Below are 15969 nucleotides of genomic sequence, written 5' to 3' on the forward strand. Positions count from 1 at the left end.
CTCCGCCCCTCCCCTCCCCCCGCCTCTCCCCTCCCCCGCCTCTCCTCCTTGGAGTCCATGGCTATGGCAGGCGTCCTGCAGGCTGTGCCACAGACCAGAACTCTGCCCTCACCCTTCCCCAGGCTTCAATACACCCATTCCAGAAATGGACAGATATGCAGACAAAAAACAAGTGCGAGAAAAGAGAAATCAAGCTTGATTTAATTGTTATGTGTAGGGAGAGAACTTTGCATCTATTTAAACCCATGGAATATTTGCAGAAAATAATCATGTACTGGGCCACAAAAAAGTCCATACAATTAGCAGATGTAAACTATTATATATAGGATGGATAGACAACAAGGTCCTACTGTATAGCACAGGGAACTACATTCAATATCCTGTGATAAACCATAATGGAAAAGAATATGAAAAAAAGTGTCTCTGTGTGTATAACTGAGTCACTGCTGCACAGCAGAGATTGACACAACATTGTAACTCAACTCTACTTCAATTTAAAAAAAAAGCCCATACGAGTTGAATAAAGAGATATAATAGGACACATGATTTGATCACAATTCAAAATAATTCTTAGCAAACAGTAAAATGTTTTTTTTGAATTTTTGAATTTTATTTATTTTTTTATACAGCAGGTTCTTATTAGTCATCCATTTTATACACATCAGTGTATACATGTCAATCCCAATCTCCCGATTCATCCCACCACCACCCCACCCCACGGACGCTTTCCCCTCTTGGTGTCTATACGTTTGTTCTCTACATCTGTGTCTCTATTTCTGCCCTGCAAACCTGTTCATCTGTACCATTTTTCTAGGTTCCACATGTATGCGTTAATATACGATATTTGATTTTCTCTTTCTGATTTACTTCACTCTGTATGACAGTCTCTAGATTCATCCAGGTCTCTACAAATGACCCAATTTCGTTCCTTTTTATGGCTGAGTAATATTCCATTGTATATATGTACCACATCTTTATCCATTCGTCTGTCGATGAGCATTTAGGTTGCTTCCATGACCTGGCTATTGTAAATAGTGCTGCAATGAACATTGGGGTGCATGTGTCTTTTTGGATTATGGTTTTCCCAGGGTACATGCCCAGTAGTGGGATTGCTGGGTCATATGGTAATTCTACTTTTAGTTTTTTAAGGAACCTCTATACTGCTCTCCATAGTGGCTGTACCAATTTACCTTCCCACCAACAGTGCAAGAGGGTTCCCTTTTCTCCACACCCTCTCCAGCATTTGTCATTTGTAGATTTTCTCATGATGCCCATTCTAACTGGTGTGAGGTGATACCTCATTGTAGTTTTGATTTGCATTTCTCTAATAATTAGTGATGTTGAGCAGCTTTTCATGTGCTTCTTGGCCATCTGTATGTCTTCTTTGGAGAAATGTCCATTTAGGTCTTCTGCGCATTTTTGGATTGGGTTTTTTTTTTTTTTTTAATATTGAGCTGCACGAGCTGTTTATATATTTTGGAGATTAATCCTTTGTCTGTTGATTTGTTTGCAAATATTTTCTCCCATTCTGAGGGTTGTCTTATCGTCTTGTTTATGGTTTCCTTTGCTGTGCAAAAGCTTTTAAGTTTCATTAGGTACCATTTGTTTATTTTTGTTTTTATTTCCATTACTCTAGGAGGTGGATCAAAAAAGATCTTGCTGTGATTTATGTCAAAGAGTGTTCTTCCTATATTTTCCTCTTAGAGTTTTATAGTGTCCAGTCTTACATTTAGGTCTCTAATCCATTTTGAGTTTATTTTTGTGTATGGTGTTAGGGAGTGTTCCAATTTCATTCTTTTACATGTAGCTGTCCAGTTTTCCCAGCACCATTTATTGAAGAGGCTGTCTTTTCTCCATTGTATGTTCTTGCCTCCTTTGTCGTAAATTAGGTGACCATGTGTGAGTGGGTTTATCTCTGGGCTTTCTATCCTGTACCACTGATCTATATTTCTGTTTTTGTGCCAGTACCATACTGTCTTGATTACTGTAGCTTTGTAGTATCGTCTGAAGTCAGGGAGTCTCATTCTTCCAGCTCCGCTTTTTTCCCTCAAGACTGCTTTGGCTGTTCGGGGTCTTTTGTGTCTCCATACAAATTTTAAGATTTTTTGTTCTAGTTAGGTAAAAAATGCCATTGGTAATGTGATAGGGATTGCATTGAATCTGTAGATTGCTTTGGATAGTGTAGTCATTTTCACAATATTGATTCTTCCAATCCAAGAACATCATATATCTCTCCATCTGTTGGTATCATCTTTTTTTTTTTTTTTTTTAAATTTTTTTTTTGTTTGTTTTTTGTTTTGTTTGTTTTTTTATACTGCAGGTTCTTATTAGGCATCAGTTTTATACACATCAGTGTATACATGTCAATCCCAATCGCCCAATTCAGCACACCGCCATCCCCACCCCACCGCAGTTTTCCCCCGTTGGTGTCCATATGTCCATTCTCTACATCTTTGTCTCAACTTCTGCCCTGCAAACTGGCTCATCTGTACCATTTTTCTAGGTTCCGCATACATGCATTAATATACGATATTTGTTTTTCTCTTTCTGACTTACTTCACTCTGTATGACAGTCTCTAGATCCATCCACGTCTCAACAAATGACTCAATTTCGTTCCTTTTTATGGCTGAGTAATATTCCATTGTATATATGTACCACATCTTCTTTATCCATTCGTCTGTTGATGGGCATTTAGGTTGCTTCCATGACCTGGCTATTGTAAATAGTGCTGCAATGAACATTCGGGTGCATGTGTCTTTTTGAATTACGGTTTTCTCTGGGTATATGCCCAGTAGTGGGATTGCTGGGTCATATGGTAATTCTATTTTTAGTTTTTTAAGGAACCTCCATATTGTTCTCCATAGTGGCTGTATCAATTTACATTCCCACCAACAGTGCAAGAGGGTTCCCTTTTCACCACACCCTCTCCAGCATTTGTTGTTTGTAGATTTTCTGATGATGCCCATTCTAACAGGAGTGAGGTGATACCTCATTGTAGTTTTGATTTGCATTTCTCTAATAATTAGTGATGTTGAGCATCTTTTCATGTGCTTCGTGGCCATCTGTATGTCTTCTTTGGAGAAATGTCTATTTAGGTCTTCTGCCCATTTTTGGATTGGGGTGTTTGTTTCTTTGATATTGAGCTGAATGAGCTGTTTATATATTTTGGAGATTAATCCTTTGTCCGTTGATTCATTTGCAAATATTTTCTCCCATTCTGAGGGTTGTCTTTTCGTCTTGTTTATGGTTTCCTTTGCTGTGCAAAAGCTTTGAAGTTTCATTAGGTCCCACTTGTTTATTTTTGTTTTTATTTCCATTACTCTAGGAGGTGGATCAAAAAAGATCTTGCTGTGATTTATGTCAAAGAGTGTTCTTCCTATGTTTTCCTCTAAGAGTTTTATAGTGTCCAGTCTTATATTTAGGTCTCTAATCCATTTTGAGTTTATTTTTGTGTATGGTGTTAGGGAGTATTCTAATTTCATTCTTTTACATGTAGCTGTCCAGTTTTCCCAGCACCACTTATTGAAGAGACTGTCTTTTCTCCATTGTATATCTTTGCCTCCTTTGTCATAGATTAGTTGACCATAGGTGCGTGGGTTAATGTCTGGGCTTTCTATCTTGTTCCATTGATCTATGTTTCTGTTTTCGTGCCAGTACCATATTGTCTTGATTACTGTAGCTTTGTAGTATAGTCTGAAGTCAGGGAGTCTGATTCCTCCAGCTCCATTTTTTTGCCTCAAGACTGCTTTGCCTATTCGGGGTCTTTTGTGTCTCCATACAAATTTTAAGATGATTTGTTCTAGCTCCGTAAAAAATGCCATTGGTAATTTGATAGGGATTGCATTGAATCTGTAGATTGCTTTGGGTAGTATACTCATTTTCACAATGTTGATTCTTCCAATCCAAGAACATGGTATATCTCTCCATCTGTTGGTATCATCTTTAATTTCTTTCATCAGTGTCTTATAGTTTTCTGCATACAGGTCTTTTGTCTCCCTAGGTAGGTTTATTCCTAGGTATTTTATTCTTTTTGTTGCAATGGTAAATGGGAGTGTTTCCATAATTTCTCTTTCAGATTTTTCATCATTAGTGTATAGGAATGCAAGAGATTTCTGTGCATTAATTTTGTATCCTGCAACTTTACCATATTCATTAATTAGCTCTAGCAGTTTTCTGGTGGCAGTTTTAGGATTCTCTATGTATAGTATCATGTCATCCGCAAACAGTGACAGTTTTACTTCTTCTTTTCCAATTTGTATTCCTTTTATTTCTTTTTCTTCTCTGATTGCCGTGGCTAGGACTTCCAAAACTATGTTGAATAATAGTGGTGAGAGTGGAAATCCTTGTCTTGTTCCTGATCTTAGAGGAAATGCTTTCAGTTTTTCACCATTGAGAATGACGTTTGCTGTGGGTTTGTCGTATGTGGCCTTTATTATGTTGAGGTAGGTTCCCTCTCTGTCCATTTTCTGGAGAGTTTTTATCATAAATGGGTGTTGAATTTTGTCAAAAGCTTTTTCTGCATCTATTGAGATGATCATATGGTTTTTATTCTTCAATTTGTTAATATGGTGTATCACGTTGATTGAGTGTGTATATCGAAGAATCCTTGCATCCCTGGGATAAATCCCACTTGATCATGGTGTATGATCCTTTTAATGTGTGGTTGGATTCTGTTTGCTAGTATTTTGTTGAGGATTTTTGCATCGATATGCATCAGTGATATTGGTCTGTAATTTTCTTTTTTTGTAGTGTCTTTGTCTGGTTTTGGTATCAGGGTGATGGTGGCCTCATAGAATGAGTTTGGGAGTGTTCCTTCCTCTGCAATTTTTTGGAAGAGTTTGAGAAGGATGAGTGTTAGCTCTTCTCTAAATGTTTGATAGAATTCACCTGTGAAGCCATCTGGTCCTGGACTTTTGTTTGTTGGAAGATTTTTAATCACAGTTTCAATTTCATTACTTGTGATTGGTCTGTTCATATTTTCTATTTCTTCCTGGTTCAGTCTTGGAAGGTTATACCTTTCTAAGAATTTGTCCATTTCTTCCAGGTTGTCCATTTTATTGGCATAAAGTTGCTTGTAGTAGTCTCTTAGGATGCTTTGTATTTCTGCAGTGTCTGTTGTAACTTCTCCTTTTTCATTTCTGATTTTATTGATTTGAGTCCTCTCCCTCTTTTTCTTGATGAGTCTGGCTAATGGCTTATCAATTTTGTTTATCTTCTCAAAGAACCAACTTTTAGTTTTATTGATCTTTGCTATTGTTTTCTTTGTTTCTATTTCATTTATTTCTGCTCTGATCTTTATGATTTCTTTCCTTCTGCTAACTTTGGGTTTTGTTTGTTCTTCTTTCTCTAGTTTCTTTAAGTGTAAGGTTAGATTGTTTACTTGAGCTTTTTCTTGTTTCTTTAGGTAGGCTTGTATAGCTATAAACTTCCCTCTTAGAACTGCTTTTGCTGCATCCCATAGGTTTTGGGTCGTCGTGTTTTCATTGTCATTTGTCTCTAGGTATTTTTTGATTTCCTCTTTGATTTCTTCAGTGATCTCTTGGTTATTTAGTAACGTATTGTTTAGCCTCCATGTGTTTGTCCTTTTTACGTTTTTTTCCCTGTAATTCATTTCTAATCTCATAGCGTTGTGGTCAGAAAAGATGCTTGATATGATTTCAATTTTCTTAAATTTACTGAGGCTTGATTTGTGACCCAGGATGTGATCTATCTTGGAGAATGTTCCGTGCGCACTTGAGAAGAACGTGTAATCTGCTGTTTTTGGATGGAATGTCCGATATATATCAATTAAATCTATCTGGTCTATTGTGTCATTTAAAGCTTCTGTTTCCTTATTTATTTTCATTTTGGATGATCTGTCCATTGGTGTAAGTGAGGTGTTAAAGTCCCCCACTATTATTGTGTTACTGTCGATTTCCTCTTTTATAGCTGTTAGCAGTTGCCTTATGTATTGAGGTGCTCCTATGTTGGGTGCATATATATTTATAATTGTTATATCTTCTTCTTGGATTGATCCCTGGATCATTATGTAGTGTCCTTCCTTGTCTCTTGTAACATTCTTTATTTTAAAGTCTATTTTATCTGATATGAGTATAGCTACTCCAGCTTTCTTTTGATTTCCATTTGCATGGAATATCTTTTTCCATCCCCTCACTTTCAGTCTGTATGTGTCCCTAGGTCTAAAGTGGGTCTCTTGTAGACAGCATATATATGGGTCTTGTTTTTGTATCCATTCAGCCAGTCTATGTCTTTTGGTTGGGGCATTTAATCCATTCACGTTTAAGGTAATAATCGATATGTATGTTCCTATGACCATTTTCTTAATTGTTTTGGGTTTGTTTTTGTAGGTCCTTTTCTTCTCTTGTGTTTCCCACTTAGAGAAGTTCCTTTAGCATTTGTTGTAGAGCTGGTTTGGTGGTGCTGAATTCTCGTAGCTTTTGCTTGTCTGTAAAGCTTTTGATTTCTCCATCAAATCTAAATGAGATCCTTGCCGGGTAGAGTAATCTTGGTTGTAGGTTCTTCCCTTTCATCACTTTAAGTATATCATGCCACTCCCTTCTGGCTTGTAGAGTTTCTGCTGAGAAATCAGCTGTTAACCTTATGGGAGTTCCCTTGTATGTTATTTGTCGTTTTTCCCTTGCTGCTTTCAATAATTTTTCTTTGTCTTTAATTTTTGCCAATTTGGTTACTATGTGTCTCGGCGTGTTTCTCCTTGGGTTTATCCTGTATGGGACTCTCTGCGCTTCCTGGACTTGGGCGGCTATTTCCTTTCCCATGTTAGGGAAGTTTTCGACTATAATCTCTTCAAATATTTTCTCTGGTCCTTTCTCTCTCTCTTCTCCTTCTGGGACCCCTATAATGCGAATGTTGTTGCGTTTAATGTTGTCCCAGAGGTCTCTTAGGCTGTCTTCATTTCTTTTCATTCTTTTTTCTTTAGTCTGTTCCGCAGCAGTGAATTCCATCATTCTGTCTTCCAGGTCACTTATCCGTTCTTCTGCCTCAGTTATTCTGCTATTGATTCCTTCTAGTGTATTTTTCATTTCAGTTATTGTATTGTTCATCTCTATTTGTTCTTTAATTCTTCTAGGTGTTTGTTAAACATTTCTTGCATCTTCTCGATCTTTGCCTCCATTCTTTTTCCGAGGTCCTGGATCATCTTCATTATCATTATTCTGAATTCTTTTTCTGGAAGGTTGCCTATCTCCACTTCATTTAGTTTTTTTTCTGGGTTTTTTTCTTGTTCCTTCATCTGGTACATAGCCCTCTGCCTTTACATCGTGTCTATCTTTCTGTGAATGTGGTTTTTGTTCCACAGGCTGCAGGATTGTAGTTCTTCTTGCTTCTGCTGTCTGCCCTCTGGTGGATGAGGCTATCTCTAAAATGTTTTTTTAAAAGGGTTAAATACTTAGAAATTAACAAATTCTCTTTTAAAACCAGCAACCAGTGAGGTAGAAGGAAAACAAAGGGTAGGGGCACTGTGAGGGCTGAGAGGGCATTTCAGGAAGCTGTTGGGTCTCTGTTTAATATTCTTAAGAAGCTGAGGAAAGCCAGTTTCTTGAGGCTAATGAAATGGGCTGCTGATGAAGAAAACAGCTAAACTCCCAAATAACAAGATGATGAGAAGACACAAGTGCAGCCTGCACACAGACATGCTAAAGTATACAACTATACTTCAATTTAAATTTTTTAAATAAATAAATTATTTTGTTTCCCTCCGAAAGATACCCCCAAGTGTAATTCCTGCATCATATGTTCTATTTTTCATTTCTTGAGGAACCTCCGTACTGTTTTCCATACTTGCTGTGCCAATTTACATTTCCACCAACAGTGCATGAGGGTTCCATTTTCTCCATATCCTCACCAACACTTGTTATTTCTTGTCTTTTTTTTTTTTTTAACATCTTTATTGGAGTATAATTGCTTTACAATGGTGTGTTAGTTTCTGCTTTATAACTGTTGTCTTTTTGATAATAGTCATTCTGACAGGTGTGAGGTGATAGTGTGGTTTTGATTTGCATTTCCCTGATGATTAATGATGTTGAGTGTCTTTTCAGTTGCCTGTTGGCCATCGTATGTCTTTTTTTGGGAAAAATGTTTATTCAGTACTTTTGCACATTTTTTCCTTTTTCTTTTCTTTTTTAATTTTTATTTTTCAATATTTATTTATTTATTTACTTTTGGCTGTGTTGGGTCTTCGTTTCTGTGCTAGGGCTTTCTCTAGCTGCGGCGAGTGGGGGCCACTCTTCATCGCGATGCGTGAGCCTCTCACTATCACGGGCGCTCTTATTGCAGAACACAGGCTCCAGACGCGCAGGCTCAGTAGTTGTGGCTCACGGGCCTAGCTGCTCCGTGGCATGTGGGATCTTCCCAGACCAGGGCTCGAACCCGTGTCCCCTGCATTGGCAGGCAGATTCTCAACCACTGCACCACCAGGGAAGCCCTAATTTTTATTTTTTTATTTAAAAAATAGTTATTTATTGGCTGCGTCAGGTATTAGTTGCGGCACGCAGGATCTTTTGTTGCGGTGCATGGGCTCTTTGTTGTTGTCGTGGGCTTCTCTCTAGTTGTGGCACTCAGGCTTAGTTGCCCTGTGGCATGTGGGATCTTAGTTCCCCGATGCATTGCAAGGCAGATTCTTAACCACCGGACCGCCAGGGAAGTCCTTTCTTTTCTTTTTTTTAAATGAAAGTATAGTTGATTTACAATATTATATTGTAATATAATACTGCTGTACTGCTGTACAGTTTCAGGTGTACAGCATAGTGGTTCAGTATTTTCCTGCGTATTTTTAAATCATGTTGTTTGGTTTTTTTTTTTTTTTGATGTTGAGTTGTACTATATATGTATATTAAAAGATGTGTGTGTATATATATATATATATATATATATATATATATATATTTTTTTTTTTTTTTTTTTTTTCTGACTACACTGTGTGGCATGTGGGATCTTAGTTCCCTGACCAGGGATCGAACCCACACCCCCTGCATTGGCAGCATGTAGTCTTAACCACTGGACCGCCAGGGAAGTCCCAAGTATAAACTCGTCTTCAGGGACTTCCCTGGTGGCGCAGTGGTTAAGAATCTGCCCACCAATGCAAGGGACACGGGTTCGAGCCCTGGCCCGGGAAGATCCCACATGCCACAGAGCAACTAAACCCATGCACCACAACTACTGAGCTTGAGCTCTAGAGCTCGCAAGCCACAACTACTGAGCCCACGTGCCACAACTACTGAAGCCCGTGCGCCTAGAGCCCGTGCGCCGCAACAAGAGAAGCCACGACATTGAGAAGCACACCTGTGCGCTGCAACAAGAGAAGGCATGACAATGAGAAGCCCACCCAGCACAACAAAGAGTAGCCCCCGATTGCCGCAACTAGAGAAAGCCCACGTGCAGCAACAAAGACCCAACACAGCCAAAAATAAATAAATAAATAAAATTTAAAAAAAATCTAGTCTTCAAATAGCTACTTAAAATTTTACATCATAGAGGTTATATATATATTTTTCAATGAGTTTATTTTATTTTATTTTTTATTTTGGGCTGCGTTGGGTCTTCGTTTCGGTGCGCGGGCTTCTCACTGTGGTGGCTTCTCTTGTTGCAGAGCACGGTCTCTAGAGCACAGGCTCAGTAGTTGTGGCGCATGGGCTTAGTTGCTCCTTGGCATATGGGATCTTCCCAGACCAGGGATCGACCCGTGTGCCTTGCATTGGCAGGTGGATTCTTAACCACTGCGCCACCAGGGAAGTCCTCATCGAGGTTATATTTGAACACTATTTCTGAGGCACCTCCGTAAACCCCAGTCGTTATTTAGGAGGACCCCATGCTCAGCACCCACCTCCAGTGGGCACTCTGAACCCACCATGCCCCCTCACCCCATTGCTCAGTTTGTCTAATTATTGTTCAGGATTTATCATTGGTGAAATTTTTTATAATATTTGGCAAGGAGGAAATTTAAGGTTTTTTTTTTTTCTTTTCCGACTTACTTTGTTCTTATTTGTCACAAATTTAAAAACAAATCCATGTGGTATGAGTTCTCCCTTCGACATTATAATCAGTGTCATGGGAAGAACACTCCTCCCTCTCTGCGCTCAATGCTTCTAAATAAAAAATAATTTTGTTTTCTCAACTGTTACTTCTTGATTACTTGTTTATTTATTAAGTATTGGTTGTTGATGTTAACAATTAGCCTGTTGATTCTTAATGGGATTTCTCAGTTATTGGTCATGAATCTAGACGTTGCTTCCCTCTTCAGGCATCTTAGCTGAGAACCGACCCGTCTGGACTGGGCACTTGTGCCCAGAGACATCAAGGCCTTGGCTGATGCTGGTGTCCTACTGCCAGGACCGTCATATGCAGCCTTAGTTCTCGGCAGGCACACTCCTGAGGGCTGTTCTTGGGCTTGGACAGTCTTTGATTCATTTCTCATTTCTTGGAGAAACTAGACATGCCTAGTCCCTCTTGAGGAACCTACAAATGTATAATGTGATGAGCGCTCCCGGTCACCCTCGCTGGTGGGATCTTACATGGTGTCTTCAGAACATCGACAACTGGCCTGTGCTGCAGACTAATGACAGTTTGGGGACTGTATGTTAATATTTATCATTTTAGCCATTTGTAAGGGGACAATTCAGTGGCATTAAATACATTCACAATGCTGTATACCCATCACCACGATCTGTACCCAAAACTTTCATCATTGCCGAGATAAACTCTGTCCCTGTTGAACAATAACTCGCCTCCCCTCCCCCAGCCCTTAGCAACCTCTACTCTACTTTCTGTCTCTATGAATCTGACTACTCTAGGTGCCTCATATAAGTGAAATCATGCAATATTTGTCCTTTTGTGCCTGTCTGGCTTATTTCACTGAGCATAATGTTTGCAAGGTTCATTCATGTCATAGTCTGCGTCAGGATTTCCTTCCTTTGATGGCTGATCCAGTGTATATATAGATCACAATTTGTTTATCCATCTGTTGATGGACATTTGGGCTGTTTCTTCCTTTTGGCTGTTTTGAATTGTGCTGCTATGTATGTACATATACTTGTTTAAGTACCTGTTTTTAATTCTTTTAGGTCTATACCTAAAATTGCTGGATCATGTGGTAATTTCATGTTTAGCTTTTTTGCCAAATTGTTTTCCACAATGGTTGAACAGTTTTACATTCCCACCAGCAATATATGAGAATTCTAGTTTTTACACATCCTCACCAATTCACTTATTTTCTACATTTTATTTTATTTTATTTTTTTCATTAAAAACACAATATATTTAAGTAATACATACTATATTCCAGATAAATGACCAGTTTAATTTCTAAAACCAGTATACCATTTAACAAGGAGAAACCCAAATTTTAGCTTTGCATTAATATAATATTTTGTAGTAAGTTTCATAAGCATTTAAAAATTTTGTTAGTTGTTTTCTTGCTGCTTTTATAGTTCTCTGTTCCTTTCTTTTTTAAAATAATTAATTAATTAATTTATTTATTTTTGGCTGTGTTGGGTCTTCGTTGCTGCGCACGAGCTTTCTTTAGTTGCAGTGAGCGGGGGCTACTCTTCGTTGTGGTGCGCGGGCTTCTCATTGTCATGGCTTCTCTTGTTGCAGAGCACGGGCTCTAGGCGTGCGGGCTTCAGTAGTTGTGGCACACGGGCTCAGTAGTTGTGGCTCGCGGGCTCTAGAGCGCAGGCTCAGTAGTTGTGGCGCACGGGCTTAGTTGCTCCGCGGCATGTGGGATCTTCCTGGACCAGGGCTCGAACCCGTGTCCCCTGCATTGGCAGGCGGATTCTTAACCACTGCACCATCAGGGAAGCCCTCTGTTTCTTTCTTTTTCTCTTGCTCTGTTCCCTTGTGGTTTGACGACTTTCTTTAGTGTTTAGATTCCTTTCTCATTATGTTTTGTACATCTGCTATAGGCTTTTGCCTTCTGGTTACCTTGAGGAAATAATCAATTTAAAAAATTTTTTTGGCCATGCCATACGGCATGTGGGATCCCTAACCAGGGATCAAACCGGTGATCCCTGCAGTGGAAGCGGGGAATCTTAACCACTGGACCTCCAGAGAAGTCCCTCTATCTTTTAAATTTACAGCCATCCTAGTGGATGTGAAGTGGCACCTCACTGTGATTTTTTTTTTTAATTGAAGTATAGTTGATTTACAATGCTGTGTTAGTTTCAGGTGTACAGCAAGATGATTCATTTATACATATACATATATTTTTTTCAGATTCTTTTCCCTTATAGGTAATTACAAAATATTAAGTACAGTTCCCTCTGCTATACAGTAGGTCCTTGTTGTTTATCTATTTTGTATATAATAGTGTGTTTATGTTAATCCCAAACTCCTAATAATGCCCCCCCTTTTTGGTAACCATAACTTTGTTTTCTATGTCTGTGAATCTATTTCTGTTTTGTATGTAAATTTATTTGTATCTTTTTTTTTAAGCAATATCATATGCTTATATGCTCCACATATAAGCAATATCATATGATATTTGTCTTTCTCTGTCTGGCTTACTTCACTTAGTATTATAATCTCTAGGTCCCTCCATGTTTGTTTTTATTGGGTTTTTTTTTTGGCCAAGTTGTGAGGCTTGCAGGATCCCAGTTCCCCGACCAGGGATTGAACCTGGGGCCATGCAGTGAAAGCGCTGGGTCCTAATCACTGGACCACCAGGGAATTCCCTAGGTCCATCCATGTTGCTGCAAGTGGCATTATTTCATTCATTTTTATGGCTGGGTAATATTCCATTGTATAAATGTACCACATCTTCTTTACCCATTCCTCTGTCGATGGACATTTAGGTTGCTTCCATGTCTTGGCTATTGTAAATAGTGCTGCTGTGAACGCTAGGGTGCAGGTGTCTTTTTGAATTAGAGTTTTCTCCAGATATATGCCCAGGAGTGGGATTGCAGGATGATATGGTAGTTCTATTTTTAGTTTTTTAAGGAACTTGCATACTGTTCTCCACAGTGGCTGCACCAATTTACATTCCCACCAACAGTGCAAGAGGGTTCCCTTTTCTCCACACCCTCTCCAGCATTTATTACTTGTAGACTTTTGGATGATGGCCATCCTGACTGGTGTCTGTTGCACTTCTATACACTAACAATGAACTATCAGAAAGAGAAATTAAGGAAACAGTCCCATTTACCACTGCATCAAAGAGAATAAAATACCTAGGAATAAACCTCCCTAAGGAGGCAAAAGACTGTACTCTGAAATCTATAAGACACTGATGAAAGAAACTGAAGTTGACAGAAACAGACGGAAAGATATACTGTGTTCTTGGATTGGAAGAATTAATATTGTTAAAATGACCACACTACCCAAGGCAATCTACAGATTCAATGCAATCCCTATCAAATTACCAGTGGCATTTTTTTTTGCAGAACTAGAACAAAAAAATTTTAAATTTGTGTGGAAACACATGTTCTCTTCATCATTCCCATATTGTTGAATGCTTATGTGTTTTAATTTTTTCCATTATAAATCACATTGTATTGTTTGTCTTTTTAAAAAATATTTATTTATTTATTTATTTATTTATTTATTTATTTTTGGCTGCGTTGGGTCTTCGTTGCTAAGCCCCGGCTTTCTCTAGTTGCGGCGAGTGGGGGCTACTCTTCGTTGCAGTGCGCGGGCTTCTCATTGCAGTGGCTTCTCTTGTTGTGGAGCACAGGCTCTAGGCACACGGGCTTCAGTAGTTGCAGCACGCAGGCTCAGCAGTTGTGGCTCGCGGGCTCTAGAGCGCAGGCTCAGTAGTTGTGGCGCACGGGCTTAGTTGTTCCGCGGCATGTGGGATCTTCCCGGACCAGGGATCGAACCCATGTCCCCCTGCGTTGGCAGGCGGATTCTCAACCACTGCGCCACCAGGGAAGTCCTTGTTTGTCTTTTTTAAATAACTTTTTCCTGCATAAATCTTTCCCCACCTCAGATGGATTCCTTAAAAGGTATCCCCTGTTGGGTATAACTATATAACTATTAAATCTGAGATTTATATTTTCTAAGCCTTAAACATTATTCTAGATTTATTTATACATATATAAAAATACATATATACTTTTAACATAAACATGATTATATAATATTATATTCTTTGTTTTATATCATTTCTGATTATGCAATCTTTTTGCCTTTAAAAAATTCCAGTAATAGAAAAACCCTACATTTAATGGAGTTTGCAGCTCTCTACCATCTTATTTATATTAGCTGTCCATTTGTATTTAGCTCTCCATGTGGAATCATGTCTTCATCACACTAGGCTTTTCCTCCACCAAATGTTTCAGAAAGGCACCATGGGAGCTAGCGTAGTTGGGGCTTTGTGACCAGTTAGTGGGGGTCTTCCTGTGGGTGCTGCAGTGGATCAGCTCATGTGGATGGATTTCCCCAAATCCCGGGCCCCCAGCTCCATTGGTCATGGTTGCTGGCAAGCAGGTGACTGCCTCCATTCCTGTTTTGCTTGTGTTGTCTCTGAGGAAACAGGATCTCTGGGTCCATAGGCCCAAGTCCCTCTATTCCTTGGAGGGACTGGGACAGGGGTCCTGCCTCAGCAGGCAACTGGAAATGGAGCTCTGAGGAGGCTGCTACAGGTCAGACTTTCCCGGGACCCATATTTTTGATCTTTATTTTTACCTCAATGGGAATCTGTGATATTTATGCCATCATAGCACAACCAGAACAATTACTCATGTTTCACAATTTCTATGGGTGATCCTGTGTGCTTCTGAAGTTCTGTCACCTTTGCAGCAGTGCCACATTTTTACTCTCTATGGAAAGAGGGCAAAATTCCCACTATTTTGGGTGGTAACATGTCTCCAGTCACCTTCCCAGTAGGTAGCTTCTCCACGAAGGGCAGGGTTTGCCCTTGACAAAGTCAAGGGTTTTGACAAAGTCAGGTGTTTCCTTTCCACAGAGGAGGGGACTAGACCCTTCCTTGGTCACCTGTGTGTCTCTAGGACCTGTCACGGTCCTCAGCACCTTGTGAAGTTGGTGTCCTAAGGTATCCCTAGTGGACACGTGTTCTCTGGCCGCAGCCTGGTGCTCAGACCGACGACAGGGGTCTTCAGGTACTGGGTGGAGATGCGTGGTGGACACCACATGGCCAATACAGAGGTGCAGATGATGGTGTCATCTCCATCCTCTCAAGGTTGTTGGACCCCAAACTTAACCAAGAGGCAGAGCCTGGGACCAGGACAGAGAATAAGGGCAGCATCCAGAAAGCCCGCCACCAGCTTGAGGTCCACCTTAAGGCAGGGCCCCCTTCCATCCTTCCTCTTACTGTCACATAATACGCTCGGGGAGGGGGGAGGCTGGGAGGGGACAGGTGGGTGAGATACCTGAGGCTCAGCAGAACCCAGGCTGGGTGCCAGGGACATGCCTTGGCCATCTCGCTGCCTGAGTCAGGGAGAGTCCTCTGTCCCTGAAGAAGGAACAAGTACATGTTGTGGGGGCCTGCCTTTGTCCCAGGAGCTCCAGGCTCTTTTTCATGTCTGGGTCCCACATGGCACCTGTCCTGAGACTTACTCCTCCGCTTCAGTGAGAAGCAGACGGAGGAGACAAGGCTTGTCCCCTGAGAAGCCAAGCGCTGCAGGGCACCTACACACCGGCCTGTGAGGGGCCTGAGTCCTGGCGAGGAGGGAGGGGGTGGATGAGGGAAGGCTGAGGCCCGAGATGAGGCACCAGAAGTCAGACTGATAGAGCCCCGGGGCCAGAGGAGGGTTTGTGAAGTCTCCCAGGGCGGAGCGGTGATGGGAGATGGAGCTGGCAGGGGCTCAGCGTTCTCCACGGCGTGAGAGTGGCGTTTGGCAGTCAAGATGGCCCAGAGGGAGGCCCAAGGGCTCTAGAAGTTTGTGATAAACCAGGCCAATAAAGAGGCCAATAAACTTTTGGATTTTCTTTACTTTGTTCACCCTTTACTCATGATAGCTTAAAAATTCCTTTTGACAACCATCCCAGCTCTGCCGAAC

Source organism: Balaenoptera ricei, chromosome 10, assembly GCF_028023285.1.
Source record: "Balaenoptera ricei isolate mBalRic1 chromosome 10, mBalRic1.hap2, whole genome shotgun sequence".
In the NCBI taxonomy this organism is placed as follows: Eukaryota; Metazoa; Chordata; class Mammalia; order Artiodactyla; family Balaenopteridae; genus Balaenoptera; species Balaenoptera ricei.